Here is a 15,134-nt window from a genome sequence, read left to right on the forward strand (position 1 = left end):
ATGATCATTCCTCCTTTCTTATGAGTCAATAGGCCCCATTTCCCCATAATCTTCCAAATGAAGTGATGATGTGCCCAACACATAATGATTCTCCTATTCAAATTGGAAGTTCTAATCTTCTTCTAAATAATATATTGCATTATATGGCATTGATCTTCTTCAATATCATCATTTCCATCTTCCTTGGTTTCCTCACCAACTTTATCCTACATATCCTTTGTATCTTCAACATGATGACCATTTCCATTCTATAGTGGTTATGAAGGAGTAGCCCCTCTCCATCATCAACCTACTCATCACATCAGTCAGATCTTTGCTTGCCAAGTTGATTCTGTGAATGGCATGGGGAAGGGTGTATCCTTCATAGATTGTTACTATGTGATTTACACTGTCTCCTGAATCTAGCACAACTCTAGTAGTTCTACTGCTAGCGTAGAGATAAAGTACTTCTTGAATGACAATATAGGTTATAGGAGCATTAAATACCTCAAACATGATTTCCACCATTTTCTATCTATTTATCTTTGAATTGAGAGGATCTTTGGTTAGAAGAATGGGATGCTCTTCTATGGAAATGCCCAGTTCGTTGTCAAATGTGTAGTGCTAGATTTTCTTTGAATCCTCCCAATTGGTGACGATGTCATGCCTAATTGGATACCTAAGGCTAAGAATTCCTCTTTTTGACTGTGCTTCATCCCCCTCATAAGCATCCCTTGTTTCCATTCCCACCATCACTGACTTATTCTTTTCCCTGCCAACAATGCTTGGGAATACACTTTTCAGTGCATCGTCTCTAAAAAACCCTGCCTTCATTATGCCTAGTCCATTATTGCAAACAATGGCCTAAACCTCTTCTAAATCCTCTACCCAAAAATACTTTTCAAAACTTAAATTCCTATAACATAGGAGAAATTTTTTGAAGTTTGATCTCCACAAGAGAAGAAATCACACAAATAATCTATAGGATTATGCAAATGGAAATCAAGTCAAAGCTCTTATAATTTAGAATTTGAAGCCTACCTCTGATACCACTGATTTGAATCATTTTTTCAATTCAAAGAACAATACCAAAGGAAGAAATAATGGTATTGTAAACACATAATAAACAATATCAAGAATTAAATTTATTCATAATATTAAATAAAATTTCATATAATTATGGACAATCTTGTAAGTGAGATGTATGCCTATAAATCAATTGAATTTGAAAAAAGTCATGGAGGAGTGTGTGTCCAAGCTCATAAAAGTTGAGTTATCTCGTAAATGAGATGTATGCCCATGAACTCTATAGGAGATGGGCAATCGCGTGGTTGAGATGTCTGCCCATGAACTTTGTATATAAGATCTGATACAAATTGGTAATCTTAGCAAATGAGATATATGTCCATATCCTTCTCCTTCATAACTCTGAATTGATCTTCTTTATACATTTTCAAGGAAATCAAAAGGTCACCACATCTTATGATTTCATAATAAGTTGAATGGATAATACAAAAAAAAAATCATTACAATTGGTTAAAAATAAAGATATCTCTTTGGTTGAATATCCTAATTTATTTTTTATCACACCAGGCCATGACATGCAAGAGTAGAAAATTAAAATGATGTGATTTCCTAGAATAAATAATGAATAAAATAAAATATGTATGAGGGTATATGACATGAACTTGGTGAGTGTTGTAGGAAGAGTGCTCTTAAAAATATCACTTGCATTGATGGAGTAATGGGATGGTATGGAAAGATGGTTGAGAGAGAAGGTGAGGTGGAGTTTATTATGGAGAAATAATTTTACAAAATGTGAAATGTTTATTATGGAGATATTGAATGGAATCAAGAATCAGCAGAAGTCTAGATAGGAGACTCAGATGCTTTGGCTGTAGGAATGAATGTCTCTTCATTGTACTGGAACTGATGCAAGAACTCCTCATGAATAGCTAGTTTGTTGTAGAGTTTGAGTCTATGTCCATTGAGAAGAAAATTGAATCATATAGGATCAATTATTCAAAGTTAAATTGTGCCATTATCAAATACAAAGATTATCTCATAGGGACCAAGCCATCTGGTATGAAATTTTCCTGGCATGTGTTGCAATCAGGAATCATACAACATTGCCCAATCTCCCACAAAAAAATTATTTTCTCAGATGAATTTTTCATACCATTTTTTTCTCTATTGATGGATTGATTTAGCATTGTAGAGTGCAAATTTCTAGTACTCATCTAACCCATTCAATTGTAACAATTGGTCTTCTTGGGCTCTAGTGAGATCAATGTCTAGGTCTTGGGCTATTTTGAGTGTCTTATGCTGAAACTCAATAAGCAGGGATGTTGATTTTTCATACACTTTCTCAAAAGGGGTAAACTTAGTTGTGTTTTTCCTTGTTGTAAGGTAAGTCCAAATGGTTTTAGGAAATGGCTAGCCCAATTTTTTTTGTGAACAACAACTATGTTGGTTAAAATAGATTATATCTCGCGGTTGGTTATCTTGTCTTGGCTATTGGCCTGAGGGTGATATGGTGAAGATTTACCATGGTGCACCATGTATTCTTGCATCAACTTTGAGATAAAATTTGAGGTAAACTATGCTCCTTGATCCGTGACTATCTCTCGTGGTACTCCAAATCTAGTGAATATACATTCATAGAGAAATTCAATAACTTTATTATCCCTGGCATGCCTCATTGCTTTAGCTTCGACCCACTTTGTGGCATAGTTAATACATACTAAGATATATGACTTCCCATGAGAAGCTAGTTCAATGGGTCCAACAAAGTTGATACCCCACTTGTCAAATGACATGACCACTATCTAAGCCTATAAAGGAATTTCGTCAGACTTTGTTGGGCGCCCCATGCACTAACATCTATCATAGTGCCTAGTATGTTTTGTTGCATCTTTATGCAAAGTAGGCTAGTAGTATCTAGTTGTTAGAATTTTATAGGTTGTCCTCTTTGTTACAAAATGGCCTCTACATGACTCATCATGACATGTCTATAAAATTTCATAAGTCTCATCCTCTCAAACACATCTTTGGGTGAATTGGTCTAGACCTATATAGAACATAAGGTTTGAGATCCATGAGAAGTTAAAACTCTTCTAAACCAAAATTTGGCATTTCTTAGGTGAGAAGTGAGGTGGTGCTCTTCCTATAGCTAGGTAGTTAGCTATGTTTGCATATCATAGATTGAAAGAATTAGTACAAAATAGGTGCTCATTAGGGAAGCTATCATCAATTGTTACAAGATCATCTGACACTCACAATCTTGATAAAAAATTGGCCACCACATTAGCTTTTTTTGGTTTGTCAATTATCTTCACATCAAATTCATGCAAGAGGAGTAACCAACATGCTAATTTACCACTAATGGCAGGTTTGTTCATCAAGTATTTGATGGCGGAATGATCAATGTAAACAATACTTTATAACTTGTGATGTAGTGCTTGAATTTTCTTAGTACATAGATGACTTCTAACAACTCTTTTTAGTAATAGTATAATTTACCTTAGCACCTTGCAAGTTTTTACTAATATAGTAAATAACATATTCAACAATAACTTCCTTCTATCCTAGGACTACTCCAATGGCATAGTCAAATGCATCAGTGTGGATGTGGAATGGTAGCTTCTAATCAGGTCCTCTAGGAGTAGGTGTTTTTGTCAAAACATCATTTAGCTACTGAAATGTTTCTTCACAATCTTCTATACATTTAAACTCAACCTCCCTTTTCAGTAAGTTGTACAAAGGTGCGGCAAGTTGGCTGAAATCCTTTATGAATCTTCTATAGTAACCAACATGACCAAGAAAACTCTTGACATCTTTCTGCTTGACCAGTGTGAGGAGTGTGTTGATGACTGCAATTTTTGTAGGGTCTCCCTGGATTCGAAAAGATGAAAGGTAGTGTCCCAAGACAACCCCTTTTCCATCATCATGTAACACTTTACATTGTTAAGGGAGAGGTTATATTTCTAGCATTTCTTAAAAACCTTCTGAAGGTTATCTTATGCCTCCTCAAATGTGGTTCCATGAGTAGTGAATCCATCCATGTATATTTCAACATAGTCAACAACAATGTTAGAGAAAACATCAAGCATTGCTCTCTAAAAAATAGCAGGTGCGTTGCACAATCCAAAGGGTAAGACTGCGTAAGAAAATATTCCCCATGGATAAGTGAATGTTTTCTTATCTTGATCTTCTAGTGATATTAAGCCATCTAGAAATGAAAAATATATTTTACCAACAAGATGATCAAGCACTTGGTCATTAAAGGTAGTGGAAAGTGATCCTTTTTAGTGGCTTTATTAACCTCGCTATAGTGAACACAAACTCTCCATTTCCTCCCTTTCTTTGGGACAATTACTAGAGATGAAATCCATTGGCTATCAAAAATAGGATAAATAAAACCTACACTAAGGAGATTCTGCAACTCTATCTTCACTATATCTCTCAAAGTGGGATTAATTCTCCTTTGGGCTTATCTTATTAGCTTGCACTCAGGGCTTATATAGATTCTATGGGTGCAAAGTTTAGGGTCTAACCCCTTCATATTAGTGTAGTTCCATGTAAATGCTTGCTGACTTTCTTCCAAAAGTTTGAGAATAATGGACATCTTAGATGTAGTGAGATTCTTATTAACATTCAACTCTTTCCCTAAGACAATTTCAACTCTTTTGACCTTATCCAGCATTAAAATTTCTTTTCTGCAAGTGATGGTGACTTTATTTCATGAGGCATCAAGATGTGGAGATAATCAAATGTTACAGGAGACTAAGGTTTAGGTCTACTTGGGCAATATTGTTTGAAGGGAAGAATTAGGGACATCACAAGAAGATTTCTTAGAACCATATTGGTTGGTGAGGATTGCTACTATCTTCTCCTTGTGACACCAAAATGAGTTTCTTTCAATGACCATGAGTTTTTACATTGGGTTTTATTCGAGGGAAGAATCACCTAAATCTGGCCAAGCAACTTGGTCAGACTCTATTGGGGGTTTTGCTAGAGAATACAAAGTTATATTCTTGGTATTTGTCTGATCTGATATGGTGATTTTTCTTGAGTGACATGCAATGCAAGCATAAGTTGTGGCTAACCAAGGTCATCCTAGGATTAATGGATATCCTCCTAGAGTGGCTTTGGGTGAGAGTACTGTGAAATTTGAAGTGTAATCTAATGAATCTAGTGTTAAAACAACATCTTCAAATATGCCATCTAGCTAATCAATGGAATTATCAACTAATTGTAGTATTGTAGGTGTATCTCAAAAACTAATAATGATAAGCCTCAATAAAACTTCCCTAGTCATGACATTGATTTATGCCCCTACATCAATTAGGACATTCTATATTTGGATTCCATTAATATGAATATGACTACTTGACTCCTTGGATTAGAGTACTTGGGAATTAAGAATTTTCTTAGTGTGAGATCAAAAAGTTGTCCCAAAAGAGGGACAGTGTCAGGGTCTTTTTTCTTCCTTCCAAATTGCTCAATACAAGCTTCTTTTATAGCTTTGTTATAAATTGGGACTTCTTTAAGGGCATCCAACAAGAGAATTTACACTATCATTTGCTTAAGTTGATCAGTTAGATCTACTGCTATAGGATTTTCTTTGGGAGGAGCTGATTGAGCCAATCTTTGCGGATAAGTGGGATTTTTAAATACTGGTGCATATTGAGGAATAGGTGGAACAACATTAAGTTGGTTTATAGGTATCTCCTCAACATTAGCAATTTTAGTTAGCATAGGCTCTTTGGGTGAAAACAACATAGTTCCTAACTTGAGATGGATATCATTTACTTGCAAGGAATAAGCTTGCTTCTTGTTGTTAGTATTTGGAGTTGGTTGTGTAGGAAGTTGTGTTGGCTTTTAAGGGTTATTATTGGCAACAGAAGGTGGAGGCATAAGAGCTTGTTGTTGAGGTGGAGGCATGAGAGCTTGCTATTTACTGTTGAAAACAAATTGATACAAGTATTAGAATGTGTTTCATTCATTGTTTTGTCACTAATGTCAAACCTGCTATTTGTTGGTAAGACAACTGCTTAAATAATTTGAGTACTATCATTTGTTTGATTGATGAAGGAGATTTGATAAATGAGATAACAGTAGAACCTAGAGGAAATGTTTAGTTATGATATGGAAAAGGAGTACAAGGATCAGTTAAGATAGTGATATTATAGTGAATTGATTATCTACTTAAGGTTGCAAAGGATGGATACACTGATTAAGTTCAGAAGAACAAGTAAAAAGAATCAAGTCTGCTAAGCTTAACAATCTACACAGTAGGATCTTTATCTTAACTAGGGGGTAAAAGCACAAATCTGTGTCACCATTTATGATACCAAAACTTATTTTGGTCAAATCTCATTTCTCTATTAAAACTTTTTTTTTTTCAAAAACTAAAAATACCCTTTTATAGATCTTAGATTCAATATCATCATTATATAATTTTTTGAGTGAATTGATTAGTTATAATATGTTATAATCTTGAAATATTATAAGTTGATGTTTCAACATTTCAGAAGATGCTCCCTCAAAAAAGGAAAAAAATAATAAATCATATCAAAAAAATTAAAAAATTATATTCATATCTAGAGGAGAGAATCCTCTTCACAAATATGTAATTTGTTTCAAGAAGGTATAGATTTGATAGGGAAGTTTTGATGGGAGGAAAAAACTGTTAGATTCTGATAAGGTTGAACTTGAGTACTTATAACAAAGAAAATATACATAAAAAATAATTATTTCTTTTTTTGTTCACTAGCTATACATGTCATCTATAAGATATTTTCAAATCAAAACAAAAAAAGATGATTTGCATATACTTGTTTGACGGGAACTACACCCTATATTTTTTACAGTTTTAAAAAAGGGACTTCAAAATAAAATAAAATGAATAAATTCTTACTCAAAAAATTATAAAAATTATAGGCATAAAATTCATCCAATTCTATACATTTCATTAGTTTACATCATCTTCATATTTTAAACACAAATACCATTTTTTTGTCATTAATGTTGAATTGCCATATTTTGATATTCTATTTTTTTATTAAAGGTGACATACGTTTGTGCTTTTACCCAAGGAGCCAAGAAAAATCAAATATTAGTGTATGTCGATTGATATAGTGAAAGTCAAGTAAAGTGAAGTTGATGCTGAGCACCCGTAAACTTTAGTTTGTGCTAAGTGATTTAATAGTGGATGTTGAGCAATTTAGTTTGTGCCAAGCATAAGAAGCAAGTTAATGTTGAGTGTCAACATTATGACAAAGATAATTAATTCAATGAATTTGAGCCAATAATTTTGATTTCTTGGACTATGTGAACCATGTGGAAGATAAGCTTGATGAGCTAGTGGCACAAAATTGAAGATGAACCATTTGAAGTGAATTCAAAGAGAATTGAAGGAGAAGTTTCTAGAAGGGAATGAAATGAAAATATGGGTAGATTCATTGAATCCTACCTAATCCTATGTAACCCTAAAGTGGGCGATAAAGGATGAATGACAAAAGATCTTAGTTTTCTATTTATAAATATGGTTGGTTAGAAGCAAAGGTTGTCATGTGTGAGAACCTAAGGAAGACAAGGAGTCTAAGGTATTGCTTCATTTACTGACCAAAGAGAAGAGACCGCTATTGGCAAGAAAAGCAAGAAGGCTTAAGGTATGGATGCTTGAAGGGTGAACAAGCTATTAGAGATGAAGTGTGTGAAAGCCAAGCAAAATGGAGGATTGAAATAGAGATTTTTTATCTGTAAGTTGTTATCAGATCAAGCCTTACTATTAATTTCTAATCATTGTACTAGTCTAGGGTAAATCCTTTGGATTAAGGTTGATCTAATAATAATTTTTAAATCGTTTAATTGGGTTTCACTCCAAGTTAATGATTTAAAGTCCTCTAACAAGGCTCACTCCTAACAGGGTGATTGAAATCCTCTAACCGGGTCACATTTAATAGTGTGCATTGTAACCTTTAATAGGGTTGGCCTTTCATAGGGCATCACTTCAGAAGAGTGAGAATGAGTAGCATATTATTGGTGGTTTTTCCCAAATTGGGTTTTCACATAAAATCATTGTGTCAAATGTGTTATTGAATATGTTATCTTTTATGCTTACATTTCTGCAAAGTTGATTTGATAGTATCCGACAAGTTTAAGTGATTGTATGATCTAGTGGATGCATGCATGATGAATATGTTTTATGGATATGGGTTCACTAAGCTATGAGAATTTTTATTTGTACATCTGGACTTTGGATAACTGATTCACCCCTCTCAATTATTCTAAAGAATTCCAACACTAACTAGACTAGTTAAGTCCCCACTGAGGTTGTTGTTGTTGCCAGTTACCATGTGGTTACCATTGTTTATTCTATTGTGGCTGTTGATAGGAGTTAAAATGTTATTGGTATGGGTTAAATGGTAGTTGTGTTGAAATTTACAAGTGGGAAGAATTACTTCTGAAAGGGGGGGTGAATTAGAAGTAACAAACTTTAACCTCTAAAACTTTTAGTTGAAATTAATCACATGCATCTAACATCTCTAATAAACATGAAAGTAAAGATACGGATGAAAATAGATAACACAGGATTTGATCATCCAGAAACCCTCTAAAATGAGAAGGTAAAACTGGGGTGGAGATGACACCCACAACTTATCACTGCAACAATATGTAACTGGTTAAGGTTATAAAGTTTGACCACCATTAATGGTCTGCCCTATGAAAGGCCTACCCTGTTAAAGGCTTTACACCCTATTAAAAGTAACCTGTCTAAACGATTTACAAACATTCACTTGGAATGTCACCCTATTAAAGGATTTACAATATGGCTGCTAAACCAACCTATCATCATAGGATTTTTATTCTCCAAATACAATGGTTAGAAAGTATAGTAGAATGTCTTGACCTGATGACTTACAATCTTCAATTTCTAATTCTAGATCCTTGTTCTATTCAATCTGATCTGATCCTTCTTGATCTGATATAACTCTGTTTGTAGTGATGATGCTCTGTTTTGATCGACTTGATTCTGCAATGTTGTTCTTCCTTTAAGTCCTTACACCCCTTTTACTTCCTTCAAAACTTTGCTAGAATTTACTCATGCATTCCCACATGACCTCTTACTCTATTGAATTATGGGATTTTAACCTCCTTATAAAGGCTTTGAGACTTAGGGTTAGGTGTGAATCAACGATCGAGGTTCATCCATCTTTCCCCCTCAATTCTTTCCATATTTCTTGATTGGTTGCATGCTTTCTCCATTTTTCTGATTGGTTGCATGTTGATTACATAGAAAATGTAATAGATTAGATCTTATCTTTTAGATACTTTGAGATTCATTTTGAGTTAGCTCAAAAATGGTTTACATTTGAGTTTGTGAAGGCACAAACTCATATGTTGATTCTGTGTTACTCAACACTTATTGATTGTTGATGCTCGACAAATATAGGATTTCTGTCTTGCTCGGCTCCTATAGTAACTCTATCTCGCTTAGCACCTATACTTTACTTGGCACATATACTAGCTTGGCATCTATTATCACTTGGCATCAATTGCCACTTGGCACTTGAAACTTGCTCAGCACTTGAATAACTCGACACCACTTCTGGCTTGACACATACTATAGCTTGACATCTATATTATACTTGGCATGAACCTTAGAATTTTATTAAGTGTGTTGACACTCAGTTATCAAACCAATCTAAGACCAACAATCTCCCCTTTTGACATGAGTGTCAAAAACAATTAACTAAGTATTATGAATCTAATCTCTTATGAGTACAATATACATCTTGTTCTACATATGTACAAAACCTCAAAAACTTGTTCAAAATTTTGTAGAAGATTATATACCTCAAAACTTGTAACTCCCCCTGAGCTAATGTGCCATTTCTATATCCAAAACTCCTTATGTTGAATTTGTCTCATGCTTATTATTTTGATACTCTTTATCTTTGCCTTGTCATTCCTTTTCTTGTCTACTCTCTTTTTTCCTCCCCCTTTCACACATCTTCCCTTGTAGTTTTTGTATCCTTTTGGATTTATCTCCTTATCTCTCCTCAAAACTCAAAGTTTTATTATCTCCCCCTTTGGGTATCTCCCCCTTGGGTCTCATTTATTATCTCTATATTATCTCCATAATGTATTATCTCCCCTAATTTATTAAATCTCCCTCTTTTTTGACATTTATGTAAAAGGGTTCTATGAATGAATTGAATACTTAGCCAAAAAGGATTTAGTTACCTCCATTATAATATTTAGGGCAACATCTTAATTTTCTAATGCAATTTCTAGTGCTTTAAGTTGGATGGTTGTCTCTGCTGCAAGATGTACTAGGCCTTCCAATGTAGAAAGATTAGGATCTTTCTTCAAGACATTTCTACATAGGCCATTTCTTTATGCAAAACTTCCATTTGAGGGGCTATGGTAGACTAGATTTGTATTAATTTGGCCTTGATGTTTGCCTCATCTACTATGAGTACAGCTAATTCCTTTTGTGTGTGAAGAATTGTAGTAAAATGCTTCTCATTTTGAGCTAGATTATTTGGTAACTGCATGCTAGATACTTTGAGGTTCCTCTCCAAGCTCAATATCCTCTAGTTGGTCTCTTGTGTGAAGTATGAAGAATCACACAATTTAGAGTACAGTGAGAATATATTTTCAAGTACTACTTTTACTTTTTGAACCTTTTTAGCTAGCTCTACTTGTGACAGTGCTATCTCACTAGATATTTTCTCATTTACCTTCATTTGGAACTTCTTCTTAGACCATTCAAGCGATTTAGGATTGGTGTCTAGGTCTTCATTTTGTACCTGGTGCACTATGCTTGATAGTTGCTCTGTGATGGGCTTTGTCTCATTAGGTACTTGCAAGCTAAAAGCATCTAGAAAGATGTCTTTCATTTCAATCAATGATTTCCTTTTCTTATACTCATTCCTGAGTATCTCTTGCTTTTTCTTCTTCTCTAGTGCCTCTTGCACTTCATTGATCTGCTCTATGTTCATTTTTTTATAGTCATAGCTTGGTATGACTATCTCCTCATCAAGTGCAGGGTCTCCATAGTGAAGTGCCCTTGCTACCTTGGTAGAGCTCAAGCTTGGTGCTGATATTTGAAAGGTAATGCATTAGTGCTTGGTTGCTATGTTGTTCTAGTGGGAGTCCCTATAGTAGGAAAATTAACCAATGTTTGCATTGCCTCTTGTTCTTTCTCCTTAGGGGTCTTCTCCTCTTATTTGTCCTCTTCAATTTTGCCTTGGTCAATTATAGTTATTTGAGGAGGTGTACCTTGACTCTGTGTTGTAGGATTAAAGGTATCCTTCTATCCTATTTTCTCATTTGCTTGCTCCTTGGTAGTTGAAGTCATTGTGACTGGAATCAACCCTAGTAGATGCATCTTGTGGTTGTTGCTCTTGTGGTTGTCCACTTGTAGCCATTGGAGCATGTGAAGATGGTTCTTGTGGATTCACCTTCTCCTTTGTTATTTTAGCTACTACCTTCTCTAGTTCCTCTACACTCACCAAGATAGGATTGGTACACTATTGTGCTTGTAGTGAGGTCTAGTGAAGGATCTTTCCAAGATCCTCTACAGTTAGTGGGTTGATGTTCTGACCAAAGGTGTCAAGAACATCCTTCACAGTTATTGTCTTTATAGGTGTACATGTTGCATGTGGAGGGCTAGGTGGTGGCATTTGTGTGTCTTGCACAGTCTATTCCTATTGCTACTCCTGTGTTGTTGCCATATCACCCCTTTTCGTTTCCTTCTCCACTATAAATTCTTCCTTTTCTTTCTCTCCTTCTTCCTCCTTTTCATTTTCCTCTTCTTTCTCATAATTATTCCTTCCCTCAAAGGGATCTTCTTGTCCTTCCTTAACTGTCTGGAGGCCATAAATTACTTTCCATATGTGAGTGGACTTCTTCACAACATCTTCAATTTTATTTTGCAAAATATTGAAGGCTCTGTATTTGGATGCAAATTTGCTCCCATGTTTCTTACTTGCCTTGCTTATTTGAACTTTTGTGAGGTCAAGCATCACATGATCCAATGTTGACTCTCTTATTTCTTTCTCCATTTTAAGGCAATAATGCCATTTATTTTCTACAATTGTTTATAACTCCTTAGGCATAGTATTATCCAGTTGAAGTGGAGTATTCTTGAACTTGACCATCATAGTGTATATTGATTCTTCCACTATGTTTTTCTCCTCTCTACTTAACTTATTGAAGTCAATAGTTTTCAATCCAGAAAAGTCTGCATTATCCCTAATATTGTCACAAATGTTTTCCAAATTTGATTTAGTGGTGTGACTTACCACTTTGAATTGTTCATTGTCATCTAACTTTATCCTCTTCTCATCTAACTCTGGAGGTGCCACATATTTTCTCCTCTTTTTCTCTGCTAGTCCTCCTTGCTCTGTGGCTTTCTTATTTTCTTGTTCTTTGGCCACCTTTTTTGTAGCCCTTGTATCTGCCCTTGTGGTGGATTTTGCTAGGCTAGGCTTTGCTGCTTTTTTGCCTTTAGGCTATGTTGCAGTTTGATTTTGTGCTTTCCTCTTTTTGGGCTCTACCTTAGGTGCTTCTTTTTCTTTCTTGGCACCTTCTTCTTCTTCAGCATCTTCACCCATGTCGTGGGTTAGTGCTAATGGTCCTTGCCCATGTTCCTCTTCTTCTTCCTCTACCTCTGTCATGCCTTCTCCAAATTTTTCTTTGAGCTTCTTCACTTGTTTATCCTTTTTCTTTAGTGTAGAAGCAGTCTTTAGCTCCATATCCACCTTGGATCTCACTATATGTGCCAAAATGTTGGGCATCTTTATCTACTTCTTTTGCAAGTAGTGTTGTTATTGCTACAGATGCCTCATCAATATTTATCTCATACCCAAGTGGTCTAAGCCATCATACCCTTGGTATGGTTGCTTGAATGTAAGTGTAGTCAATATCAACAAGAAAAAAAATATCATTTATATGTTGCTCAACTAATGAAATACATATCTTTAGTCTATGTTTCATAGATTTCTTGAAATCTTCAAAATAGCTAGTCATGAGTGTCTCAAAATTTGCCCCCATTTGTTCAATATATTCATTCACCTGGGCTACTATGGACATGTTTTTCTTCTAGCTAACCTTTCCAAAAGAAGGGAATTCATTCTGTACATAGAAGAATGTACATATCAAAATTGCTTTGAATTTGCATTGAGCTCTCTTTGTTCTTCTTATAGCTCCCAAATTTTCATTGATTTGTTGTAGTTGCAATTCTACTAGATCATAGGTATGATCCTTTTTAACAAGTTTATAGGCAACATCCATTGCAATACATGCAACACTGTTGAGTCTACTAGATTGGTAAAATTTGTAGGAAATGACTCTAATAGAAAAATCAACAAGAAGATCCTTAGTGGCATCTATGCTCATGCCTCTCTTGTTCCACTTGGCTTTAGTATTCTTTTCAATAGCTTCTTTGGAGTCACTCCTCAGTGTCTTGGGCCAATCTAAGGTTGGATACCCTATTACCCTATGAACAATCCTTTTTGATATCTTAACTAGCCCATCTTCTAACCACAAACTAGCATCATGAATCCTACTGAGTACAATTCTAATCCATTCAATCTTAAAGATGGTAGGGAACTCTAGGGCATGGGTTAAGCCCTTCTTCTCAATGATTTGAAACTCTTCCTTCAAGACTCCATTCTCACACAATCTATCATATGGTTCCTTGATTTCCATGTCTCCTATAGTACTTATTTTGCAGTTATAACATCTCCTAACATCTTGAACCATTACTACCTTAGGAGGAATTACTGATAGGGCTTTGGTTGGGTCATTCTTGTATGCAACTTCAGGGATAGGTCAAAAATTGGGTTGTTTAACTTCATTTGACACTAACTAAACTTCAAATGGCTCTTTTTCTTATGGTTTTTTAGAACTAGAAGCCATTTGTGTAATCTAAGGTTTAAACATGAAGAAATTTTGAAACTGCATAGCTTGGCACTAGTATAAATACTTTAAAATTGATGAAATTATATTGAATCTCTATTGAAATATGCTCAAACACTTGGAACACTGCTTGGAAATCATTCTAGCTCTTCTTGTCTTTTACTCTTTACTCTCGATGGTGAAAAATGATTCAAAATATGATCATATACCCTTATTTCATAGTATTTAATGCTTAGTGCATTTATAACTATCCACTCGACTCTTTAAGAAATTTTGCTTTACTCGACTTCCATTGTCTTTCCAACACTCAACATATACTAGAGTTTTCCTTACTCAGCTTCAACTTGAATTTCCCTTTGCTCGGCATACACTGGGATTTTACTCAACATCTATCATTTTCAATACTTACTTGTCTTGGAATTGATGTATGATAAAACATTAAATATTAGTCCCACATACCTTCTTTTGTTTAGTTGGATGAAGTATGACCACTTGACCTTTTGGGTGAAGTGATCCCTTCATTGGATGTATTGCCTCTATCTTTCTTCTTCCATGTTTTATTCATTTCTCCTCTAATGTATTCAACATCTACCTTTCCTTTTCCCTTGTTGAACTCTGAGTTGGGTGCCTTCAACCTTGTTGGACAATTTCTATTGATATGACCAATCTTTAAACAACTGAAGCATGTAGTTTGGCTCAATCATTTGCTATAGTTTCCACTGAAATGTGTTCTTATGCAATTTTTAGGGATGTGTCCATATTCTTGACAGTAGTGACAACTATGCTTGGTGTTGTAGTCCTAATTGTATTGATATCCATGATTTTTTGACTTTGCTTTTTGATTAGGTGTCTACATAGGCTTTTATTTGCACTCAAAAGCTCTATGTCCATACTTCTTGCAATTGCAGTAGTGACCTTCAAATATTTGTGTTCTGATGGTTCTAGTCCTACAATCATATGCATGATGTCCTTGCTTGTTGCACTTGTGACAATGACCCATGTTTTTAGGTTTGTCATTTTGATTGGCATTCTTTTTCCTACACACATTAGAGGTATGTCCTTTTTTACCACAAAAAATGACAAATAGGTTTAATGTTCTTACCTTTGTCACTTCTTTCCTCTGTAGTCTTGGATGACTCTCCTTTTTCAGTGCTGGTGTATCTTAGTCCTGAAGTGTCATTACTAGATGATCTTGGTGATTTTAGAAACTGTTCAAA

General features: G+C 34.9%; 1 pseudogene; it reads right to left on the minus strand.

Moving 5' to 3' along the window:
* Positions 1-225: 225 nt before the first annotated feature.
* On the minus strand, positions 226-813 carry LOC149543677 (actin-85C pseudogene; annotated as a pseudogene).
* Positions 814-15,134: the final 14,321 nt, after the last annotated feature.

This window comes from Cupressus sempervirens, chromosome 8 (assembly GCF_028749045.1).
Source record: "Cupressus sempervirens isolate cs-2001-9-10 chromosome 8, ASM2874904v1, whole genome shotgun sequence".
Classification (NCBI taxonomy): domain Eukaryota; kingdom Viridiplantae; phylum Streptophyta; class Pinopsida; order Cupressales; family Cupressaceae; genus Cupressus; species Cupressus sempervirens.